Source organism: Amblyomma maculatum, chromosome 1 (genome assembly GCF_055883805.1).
Source record: "Amblyomma maculatum isolate TAMU_Amacu chromosome 1, ASM5588380v1, whole genome shotgun sequence".
NCBI lineage: Eukaryota > Metazoa > Arthropoda > Arachnida > Ixodida > Ixodidae > Amblyomma > Amblyomma maculatum.
The window spans coordinates 458,687,923-458,698,303 of NC_139344.1; the positions used below are offsets into that span (position 1 = coordinate 458,687,923).

At 49.4% G+C, this 10,381-nt stretch overlaps 1 pseudogene; it reads left to right on the plus strand.

Moving 5' to 3' along the window:
- Positions 1–8,498: 8,498 nt before the first annotated feature.
- LOC146209756 (small subunit ribosomal RNA) lies at positions 8,499–10,122 on the plus strand (annotated as a pseudogene).
- The last annotated feature ends 259 nt before the right edge of the window (positions 10,123–10,381 follow it).

Consider the following 10,381-nt stretch of genomic DNA (forward strand, 5'->3'; position numbering starts at 1 on the left):
ACCGTGATCAGTAAAAATTAATAAAAAATGATGGCGAGCTAAATGATAAATCTAAAACGCTCATTTTCTCCGTGCTTGGGGAGCAGTATGTATGCTTTCCTGTATTTAGCAGGCAGACATCATTGCATAATATGAAATCCTCTAAAATAGGGCCTCTAGTGTCTGTTTGATTGCTTCTCCAAAAAGTGGAGTTCGCATTAAAATTTCCAACAAGCAGATATGGTTCTGGCAGTTGTTCTAAAAGCTCTTCCAGATCATGAAGGGTTACAATTAGGTGCGGTTGGAGATACTGTGAGCGTATAATTATTTTTTTATTATTAATGATAGAGGCGGAAACACCTTCGAACTCGGTTTCGAGGCTAATCTCACTTGTTGCAACTCCATTCTGCACTACAATAGCGACACCTCCAGATAGCCTATTTGCTTCTTTGCGGTCGCAGCGAAAGACGTTGTGTCCTTTAAAAATGGTTCGATGTTTTCCCATGTTAGTTTCCTGTAGGCAAAGAATTAAAGGAGAAAATGAATGCAAAATATCTTTTATATCGTTTTAGTTCTTTATGAGACCTCGGTAGTTGCAGTGTATGAGGAACGCCAGTTTGTTTCTTTTTTTTATGGAATGAGCCTGATTTTAAGTTTCAGGTTTGTCTGGTCCTGTTATACGAGTTTTTTTCTCTCCGTTTTCTTTCCAGACAGGTATGCCGCCGCTGCAGCGAGGACGAAGAAGGGGTTTTGTCCAATGCCTCGGTGGCTTTGGACGTTTGGGGAGAATTAGGATTGTTGGTTGCAGGCTTCTCTTCTGGGGGAGAAGCCTTTTGGGCTGCTGGCTGTGGGGCCAGTGTGCCCTGTTTCTGCAATGGCAGAGCAGCTTTCGCTGTTTCTGCCTGGGGCGGGGATGGCCCTGCCTGAGGCGTACCCTCGGCGGAGACCAAATCCTGTTGTGGTGTGCTACCCCCACGCTTCACCACATTGGAGTAGTTCGGTTTGGCTGTGAACACAAAAGTGCCCTGTTTAACAAGATATCGCTGTCGTGCCTCTTTAAACGTTGGTTTCCTTGACATTTATGGTATTGATGTCCTTTTCCTTCCAAGAAGGACATGACCATGAGTATGCGGCGTGTTCACCTGCACAGTTCGCGCAGTGTGGCGCAGCTTCAAACTCGTCAGATTTATGTTCATTTGAGGCACGTTTTGCGCATGTCTGTCGGCCACGGCAGCTCTCGGAGCCATGACCGAGTCTTTGGCAGTTGAAACAACGTCTAGGGTTTGGGATGTAGGGCCGGATGTCTACTTTGATGTAACCGACTTCAATGAATCAGGGAGTTTGCTAGAGTTAAAAGTCAGAACTATGTGCTTTGTTGGCATTTCTTGGTTGTTCTTTCGGATTTTGATCCCGTTCACACCGATTACATTTTGCTCCGAAATACCTTCTAGAAGTTCTTCGGTGAGTGACAGGAAGTCGTTCTCTGAGATCACACCTTGGACTGTGTTCAAGAATCTGTGAGCACTGACTGTTATTGGGATGTCCTCAAATGTGGCAAGTTGCTGAAGGTTGCTGTAAGGGTGTTTGCTTTGGAGCTCAAGCAGGAGATCCCCGCTAGCTAGTTTACTAACTTTGTATCCGGGGCCTACTATGGTTGTGAGAGACATAGATACTGCAAAAGGGGATATTAGCCGAGCTTGTTTGGCAGGGCTTTCACTGTGGAGCACATGATATTTAGGGAAGGTTTCATGCTTCGTTGAATAGAACTGGGCTGATACATCGGTCCGCCTTTTCTTGGAAAGGCGATCAGTTTGTTTGGAGGAAAGCCGCTCTATCTCAATACGCGATATTGCCCCGGCAGACGAGGTTTGGAAAAGCGGCCCGCAGTACTTCCCAGAGTATTATTTACACCCTTCTTGACGTTTCAGTGCGAATTGATTTCGAAGGCCCCAATAAACAATTTCTTTTATTGTGTTTTAACGCAGCGCTGGACACTCAACAGCCAAGTTTCTGCTCTCATGACTAATTAAGAGACCGCTGTTTAACATGCGGTGAGACTGGAAACAAGAAAATTACGGATGCGTAACCGTGGAACGAACCTTGCCGGCTTGTAAATGAATTCGTGTATTTTATATCAAATTTTTAATTTCTTACGATTTACGCATTTACTAGGATGCCGGCCAGGGTCGTGTTTTTTTTTTGACAACTTAATTCATTTGTGCGGAGTTGGTGAAAAGTCGCAATCGAAACAGTTCTTGTATACAGTGAAAATGCCTTTTCTCTCTCTCTGTGTGTGTGTGTGTGTGTGTGTGTGTGTGTGTGTGTGTGTGTGTGTGTGTGTGTGTGTGTGTGTGTGTGTGTGTGTGTGTGTGTGTGTGTGTGTGTGTGTGTGTGTGTGTGTGTGTGTGTGTGTGTGTGTGTGTGTGTGTGTGTGTGTGTGTGTGTGTGTGTGTGTGTGTGTGTGTGTGTGTGTGTGTGTGTGTCGAGAGGCAGTTTTACTCCCTTCACAGTTCTCCTCTCCCACTAGGCGACTTGTGGTCCGATTTCAGTGATAAACAGGCTTTGAGAAAACGCGGGTAAACGACGGAAGTAACAACATTTCCCCTCTCGCCGTACGTGAACTAGCGACGAGCATGAAAGGTTCGATGCCATTTTAATGCTACAAGAGTTTAAAAATATACACAAATCTAATTGAACGCGTGAAGAAATATTAAAAGGACGTGAAAATTGGTCCCATTCGCAAGACAAGGCTGCTTTTAGTCGGCTTTTCCGCGCTACACTTTTGCGACGACTCGTCCTCCGATGGAGATTTGACAGGAACGAATGATACGCGTTTGCTACAACAGCTTTGGCGCCTTTTTTTTAGTCGCAACGAGCTCCACGGAGAAAGAAATGGCAAGGTGTGCTGCGGCAAAGCCGCTCTATCTCCCTACGAGATATCGCCCCAGCAGACGCGGTTTGGAAAAGCGGCCCGCAGTACGTCCCAGAGTATTATTTACACCCTTCTTGACGTTTCAATGCGAATTGATTTCGAAGGCCCCAATAAACAATTTCTTTTATTGTATTTTAACGCAGCGCTGGACATTCAACAGCCAAGTTTCTGCTCTGAGGACTAATTAAGCAACCGCTGTTTAACATGCGGTGAGACTGGAAACTTAAGAAAATTACGGATGTGTGACCGTGGAGCGAACCTTGCCGGCTTGTAAATAAATTCGTGTTTTTTAATTCCAATTTTAATTTCTTTCGATTTACGCATTTACGAGGATGCTGGCCAGGGTCGTGTTTTTTTTTTACAATTTTATTCGTTTGTGCGGAATTGGTGAAAAGTGGCAATCGCAACAGTTCTTGTATACAGTGAAAATGCTTTTTCTCTCTGTGTGTGTGTGTGTGTGTGTGTGTGTGTGTGTGTGTGTGTGTGTGTGTGTGTGTGTGTGTGTGTGTGTGTGTGTGTGTGTGTGTGTGTGTGTGTGTGTGTGTGTGTGTGTGTGTGTGTGTGTGTGTGTGTGTGTGTGTGTGTGTGTGTGTGTGTGTGTGTGTGTGTGTGTGTGTGTGTGTGTGTCGAGAGGCAGTTTTACTCCCTTCACAGTTCTCTTCTCCCACTAGGCGACTTGTGGTCCGATTTCAGTGGTAAACAGGCTTTGAGAAAACGCGGATAAACGACGGGAGTAACAACATTTCCCCTCTCGCCGTACGTGAACTAGCGACGAGCATGAAAGGTTCGATGCCATTTTAATGCTACAAGAGTTTAAAAATCTACACATATCTAATTCCGCGCGTGAAGAAATATTAAAAGGACGTGAAAATTGGTCCCATTCGCAAGACTAGGCTGCTTTTATTAGGCTTTTCCGCGCTACACTCGCCCCCGATCGAGACTTGACGCGGACGAATGGTATGCGTTGGCTACAACAGCTTTGGCGCCTTTTTTTTAGTCGCAACGAGCTCCATGGAGAAAGAAATGGCAAGGTGTGCTGCGGCAAAGCCGCTCTATCTCCCTACGCGATATCGCCCCGGCAGACGCGGTTTGGAAATGCGGCCCGCAGTACGTCCCAGGGTATTATTTACACCCTTCTTGACGTTTCAATGCGAATTGATTTCGAAGGCCCCTATAAACAATTTCTTTTATTGTATTTTAACGCAGCGCTGGACACACAACAGCCAAGTTTCTGCTCTGAGGACTAATTAAGAGACCGCTGTTTAACATGCGGTGAGACTGGATACTGAAGAAAATTACGGATGTGTAACCGTGGAGCGAACCTTGCCGGCTTGTAAATGAATTCGTGTTCTTTAATTCCAAATTCTAATTTCTTACGATTTACGCATTTATTAGGATGCTGGCCAGTGTCGTGTTTTTTCTTTTAACTTAATTCGTTTGTGCGGAATTATTGAAAAATGGCAATCGCAACAGTTCTTTGGTCCGATTTCAGAGGTAAACAGGTTTTGAGAAAACGCGGGTAAACGACGGGAGTAACAACATTTCCCCTCTCGCCGTACGTGAACTATCGACGAGCATGAAATGTTCGATGCCGTTTTAATGCTAAAAGCGTTTAAAAATCTACAAAAATCTAATTCGACGCGTGAAGAAATGTTGAAAGGACGGGAAAATTGGTCCCATTCGCAAGACTAGGCTGCTTTTAGTCGGCTTTTCCGCGCTACGCTTTTGCGACGACTCGTCCCCCGATCGAGACTTGACGCGGACGAATGGTACGCGTTGGCTACAAAAGCTTTCGCGGCCCTTTTTTAGTCGCAACGAGCTCCAGCAAGGAAGAAGCACTAAGGTGCACTGGGGCAAAGCCGCTCTATTTCGCTACGCAATCTCTCCTCGGCAGATGCAGTTTTGAACAGCTACCCGTGGTACATCTGAGAGTAATATTTACATGCTTCATCACATTTGAAACCGAATTGATTTCGAAGGCCCTATAAACAATTTCTTTTATTATATTGTTACGAAGCGGCAAGCCGGTGAAGACAGGACAAAACATGACTGATGACGATGGTAGATGACGTTTAATGAATGTTCGCGGGCCTAGCCCGAGCGCTCCTGCCCGCGCCACTGCCCGCTTCTTCTTCCTTATCCGTAACGTGACCTGGGGCCACCGAGCGATCGTCCCGAGCGTGGACGAGGAAGCTTAGCGATGTTAATGATGTTATGACATGATGATGGGCGTGTCTGGATGCTTGAAGAAAAAGAGGAAGAAGGAAGAATAGAACGGCTTGCCGGTACAATGTCTGATGCGTGGGTGATCCGCCTCCCTTGGAGCTGTCAACCATCCGTCACCAGAGTCCAAGGGACCGATGGCTCGAGGTCACATCGGGCAGCTTGGGCGGGGGTTGCGTGTTCGTGTCCATCGGTTCCTTCGGGTCTTTCGGGTCTTTCGGGTCCTTCGTCTCGGTTCTGATTGGTATGTCTGTTCTTGTCTTCAGGCCCGGGCTGGCGGCTGGGCGGTGGTCGTTGTTCAGGTCTGGGCTTGAAGGGCTGGGGCGAAGCTGCTCGGCGATGTCCCTGAGCCCTCGGTGATGGTCCCAGCTTGAAGATGGCGTCGATGCTCCAAGGCGAGGATGGGGATGCCGTACCCCGCACCTCCAACCAAATGTTACGAAACGGCGAGCCGGTGAAGACAGGAGACAGAACATGACCGATGACGATGGTAGATGACGTTTAATGAATGTTCGCTAGCCTAGCGCGAGCGCTCCTGCCCGCGCCACTTCCCGCTTCTTTTTCCTTGTCGTCCGTAACAATATTTTGGAAATAGGAAACATTCTAAAATGCCTTTAATATTATGGATGCCAAATGTTGGCATGATAAAAACGAATTAACGAATGAATTTTCAAGTCACTTGAAATTCTGCAGCCCTAGTTTTTTTGTTTCTTTTTCCTCTTTACAAGACAGGTGCAGAGACAAACAGCTAGCCACCGGTGTAGAAACAACAATAGCGGGACCTCAAAAATGTAATGCGGGGGAGGGGGGCACGAGCAAAACTAGATTTTTTTTTGTTACTTCAGCAAACTTTTCGCAATGTGAACCTTTTCGCGTGCGACTAATCTCTTTCGATTAGTGCCGTGCGGTGAATTCCAAGGGCTAGCGACGCATCCGTAAGCTCGATTTCAAAGTAACGTGCCGTGAGGCGAAGCCGAACTTCACCCCGGCAGACCCGCAAAAAGACCCAAGTAGGTCTGGGTATTTATCGCTGCATATATATAGGGCCCTAGTGGCTCAGGCTACCACGACGTGTTGGAGCGCGCGCTCGAACGGCAAAGTCCAAAAGCGGTTTTGCGCACCCAGTCGGCCGCGAAAAGACAAGATTTCGCGACCTCGACGATCTCGGAATGAAAGCGCTTGCATAGCTAGTGGTACGAGAACGCTTACGCGCCGGCGGCAGAGTCCACGACTACGGCCATCCCGGCGGGGCGCCGAGGCGCGCCGTTGCAGGTCGCGCACCAGTCGGCACTTTCTGCGGCGCAACACTTTCGAGCAGGAGCGCGCGCGCGTGCAGCATTCACCACGAGTACGGTCGGGGCGTCGGGGCGCGCCGCTGTATAGGTCGCGCACGATTGAGCGCCTTCTGCGGCGAAGCCCCCTTTCGAGGAGGACCGCGCGCGTGCAGCATAGTCCACGAGTACGGCGGCGGTCGGGGCGCCGGGGCATGCCGCTACATGTGGCTCACCATTCAGGGCCTTCTGCGGCGAAGCCCCGTCGAGGGGGACCGCGCCCGAGCAGAGGCGTTAAAGTTCACGAGTACGCGACGCATCCGTAAGCTCGATGTCAAAGTAAAGCGCCGTGCGGCGAAGCCGACCTTCGCCCCGGCAGACGCGCAAAAGACCCAAGTAGGTCTGGGTACTTATCGCTGCGTATATATAGGGCCCAAGTGGCTCACGCAACCATGACATGTTGAAGCGCGCGCTTGAACGGCAGTCTAAAAGCGTTTTTGCGCACCCTGTCGGGCGCGAAAAATTAAGATTTCGCGATCTCGGAATGAGAGCGGCTGCACAGCTATACTCCGTTTCATACATCACGTGCAACGCAGCGAAAGCTAAGCAAGTAGTCCGCAAGAAAAACAACAGGAGGCGTATCACTACGCGCTCGTTTTGTAGGCGAGTGGTTCCTGCCAAAACGGGCTCTATTCCGAGCATACAAATTTGCAATAACATGCTTAGCATGCTTAGACATCTTCAACGAGCGGATCTTATAGAAAAAATGCGCACCAAAGAACCATTTTCTTAAAAAGAGATGCTCAGCGCGCAGGGCACAGCCAGCGCCATCTGGTGGCACAGCTGGCAAGGTTGCGGGGCAGCAAAACGCGGCACGAACAAAAACGACATAAAAAAACATACAAATTAGCCACATCCGACCTTTTCTCCCTAAAAAAGGTGCTTTTTATGAAGTTGATTGCAAATGTAAAATATATTAAGCTTGCAGACAAAGCAACTATTATTTTCTCTCATCAAGAGCAGGCACTATTTTTTATCGCGGATGCGGAGAGCGCAAACGAGAGCTGTAGCTTTGGTAGTGTTGCACTTGATGTATGAAACGCAGTATAGTGGTGCAAAAACGAGCATTGCTCGACTTCGACCAAAGTTGGGTGAGCGTGTCGCCGCCCCGCGCGCGCCGGCGGCAGAGTCCACGACTACGGGCACCGGCGGAGTGCCGCAGCGCGCCGTTGTCGGTTGCGCACGAGTCGGCGCTTTCTGCGGCGCAGCCCTTTCGAGCAGGACCATGCGCGGCCTCGGTGGGGGCGCCGCTGCGCGCCGTTGTAGGTCGCGGACGATTCAGTGCCTTCTGTGGCGAAGCCGTTTCGAGCACGGCCGCGCATTCGCGTCCGCTGCGGCCGGCAGGGTGTTCGTGTAGGCCGGCGAGACGCACCACTGTGGGACTCTTTCGCATTGAAGGGCTCATATTGTGTCAGGCAGTTTTTTCTTGGTGATCATTTCTCGAGTACGATTGCGGGCGCCGAGCGCGCGACGTGCGCGCACGATTCGCCGTCTACTTTACGGCGGATTTTCCTCGAGTAGGGCCAGTCGTTTACCCAGGAAGGTCTGGATATTTATCGCTGCTATTATATGGGGGTGTAGAGGCGGCGGACCAACACGCTGTCTCGACCCCACGGCATTCGTCTGCAGCCTCATCCGCGTCTGCGATGGGGGCTGGTTGTCGGACGACGCTGTTTCCACTGTGTTTTGAGGTGTGTTCCGTGCTGTCCGGAACTCGATTCCGAGGAACTGCGCCGAAGACGCGGGCGTGTCCCGTCGTCTGGCGGCTTGGCCGTATCGGCAACGCAGCAAGCGCCGTCCGGTGCACGAACGCCACGGCCTCGTGCCGCGTGCGCACCGATGAGCGCGTTACAAATGTTTCTGCCCAAAGGCAAGTGCTCTCTTCCCGCGCCACGAAATCCGGCCCCACGGAGCGGATGTCGCAGCGAGCTCGAACGACGCACAAAATAAGATGCGTCGTGCGCTGGGGCGCCTAAAGGCGGCCTCAAAAGCGCTGCGACAAAGGCACCCGTGGCGGGTATTGCCTATGCATCTACCTGGTCGATCCTGCCAGTAATCATATGCTTGTTTCAAAGATTAAGCCATGCATGTCTAAGTACATGCCGAAATGAGGCGAAACCGCGAATGGCTCATTAAATCAGTTATGGTTCCTTAGATCGTTTCTTTCTACTTGGACAACTGTGGCGATTCTAGAGCTAATACATGCATTGAGCCTGAAGGCCTTTGGCTGACGGGCGCTTTTATTAGACCAAGACCCATCGGGTTCTGCCCGTACCTGTGGTGAGTGGATAAATTTGTGCTGCTCGCATGGACATGAGCCGGCGACGTTTCTTTGAAGTGTCTGCCTTATCATCTTTCGATGGTAGGTTGCTTGCCTACCATGGTTGTTACGGGTAACTGAGAATCAGGGTTCGATTCCGGAGAGGGAGCCTGAGAAACGGCTACCACATCCAAGGAAGGCAGCAGGCGCGCAGATTACCCACTCCCGGCACGGGGAGGTAGTGACGAAAAATAACAATACGGGACTCTTTTGAGGCCCCGTAATTGAAATGAGTACACTTTAAATCTTTTAACGAGGATAAATTGGAGGGCAAGTCTGGTGCCAGCAGCCGCGGTAATTCCAGCTCTAATAGCGTATACTAAAGCTGCTGCAGTTAAAAAGCTCGTAGTTGGATCTCAGTTCCAGACGAGTAGTGCATCTACCCGATGCGACGGCTCGTACTGAACATCATGCCAGTCCTCTCTTGGCGCCCTTCATTGGTGCGTCTCGAGGTGGCCTGCGCTTTTACTTTGAAAAAATTAGAGTGCTCAACGCAGGCGAGTCGCCTGAATAAACTTTCATGGAATAGAACAAGACCCTGTTTCTGTTCTGTTGGTTTTTGAAATACGGGGTAATGATTAAGAGGGACAGACGGGGGCATTCGTATTGCGGCGCTAGAGGTGAAATTCTTGGACCGTCGCAAGACGAACTACTGCGAAAGCATTTGCCAAGAATGTTTTCTTTGATCAAGAATGAAAGTCAGAGGTTCGAAGGCGATCAGATACCGCCCTAGTTCTGACCATAAACGATGCCAACCAGCGATCCGCCTGAGTTACTCAAATCACTCGGCGAGGAGCTTCCTGGAAATCAAAGTATTTGGGTTCCGGGGGAAGTATGGTTGCAAAGCTGAAACTTAAAGGAATTGGCGGAAGGCCACCACCAGGAGTGGAGCCTGCGGCTTAATTTGACTCAACACGGGAAAACTTACCCAGCCTTGACACTGAGAGGATTGACAGATTGAGAGCTTTTTCTTGATTCGGTGGATGGTGGTGCATGGCCGTTCTTAGTTGGTGGAGCGGTTTGTCTGGTTAATTCCGATAACGAACTAGACTCTAGCCTATTAAATAGGTGCGGGGTTCCCAGCACCTTACAACCTTCTTAGAGGGACAAGCGGCTCCTAGCCGCACGAAACAGAGCAATAACAGGTCTGTGATGCCCTTAGATGTCCGGGGCCGCACGCGCGCTACACTGAAGGAAGCAGTGTGTCTTATGCCTGTCTGATAAGACTGGGTAACCCGTGTAACTTCTTTCGTGATTGGGATAGGCTATTAATTTAATATGCTATTAATCAGCCTCCCTCTATGCCTTTTCATTTCTACACTGACTCTCTATCTCTTCTTTCTGCCCTATCTTCAATTACTTCTTTTAATCCAAAAATAATTGCTATTAAGAAAGATATTTGTCGTTTGTCTTCTCTGGCTTCATTTTTCTGTTTCATATCCGGGGCCACTCTGGTAATTATGGAAATGAATTAGCAGATTTGGCTGCTGGAAGTGCCGGCCAGTACGGCCAGGTACATGCGTCTACTCTGTCGCGACGCTGCGTACGTTCACGTTTACATCATTCATCATTTGTTTTATGGAGCATTTATTGGCG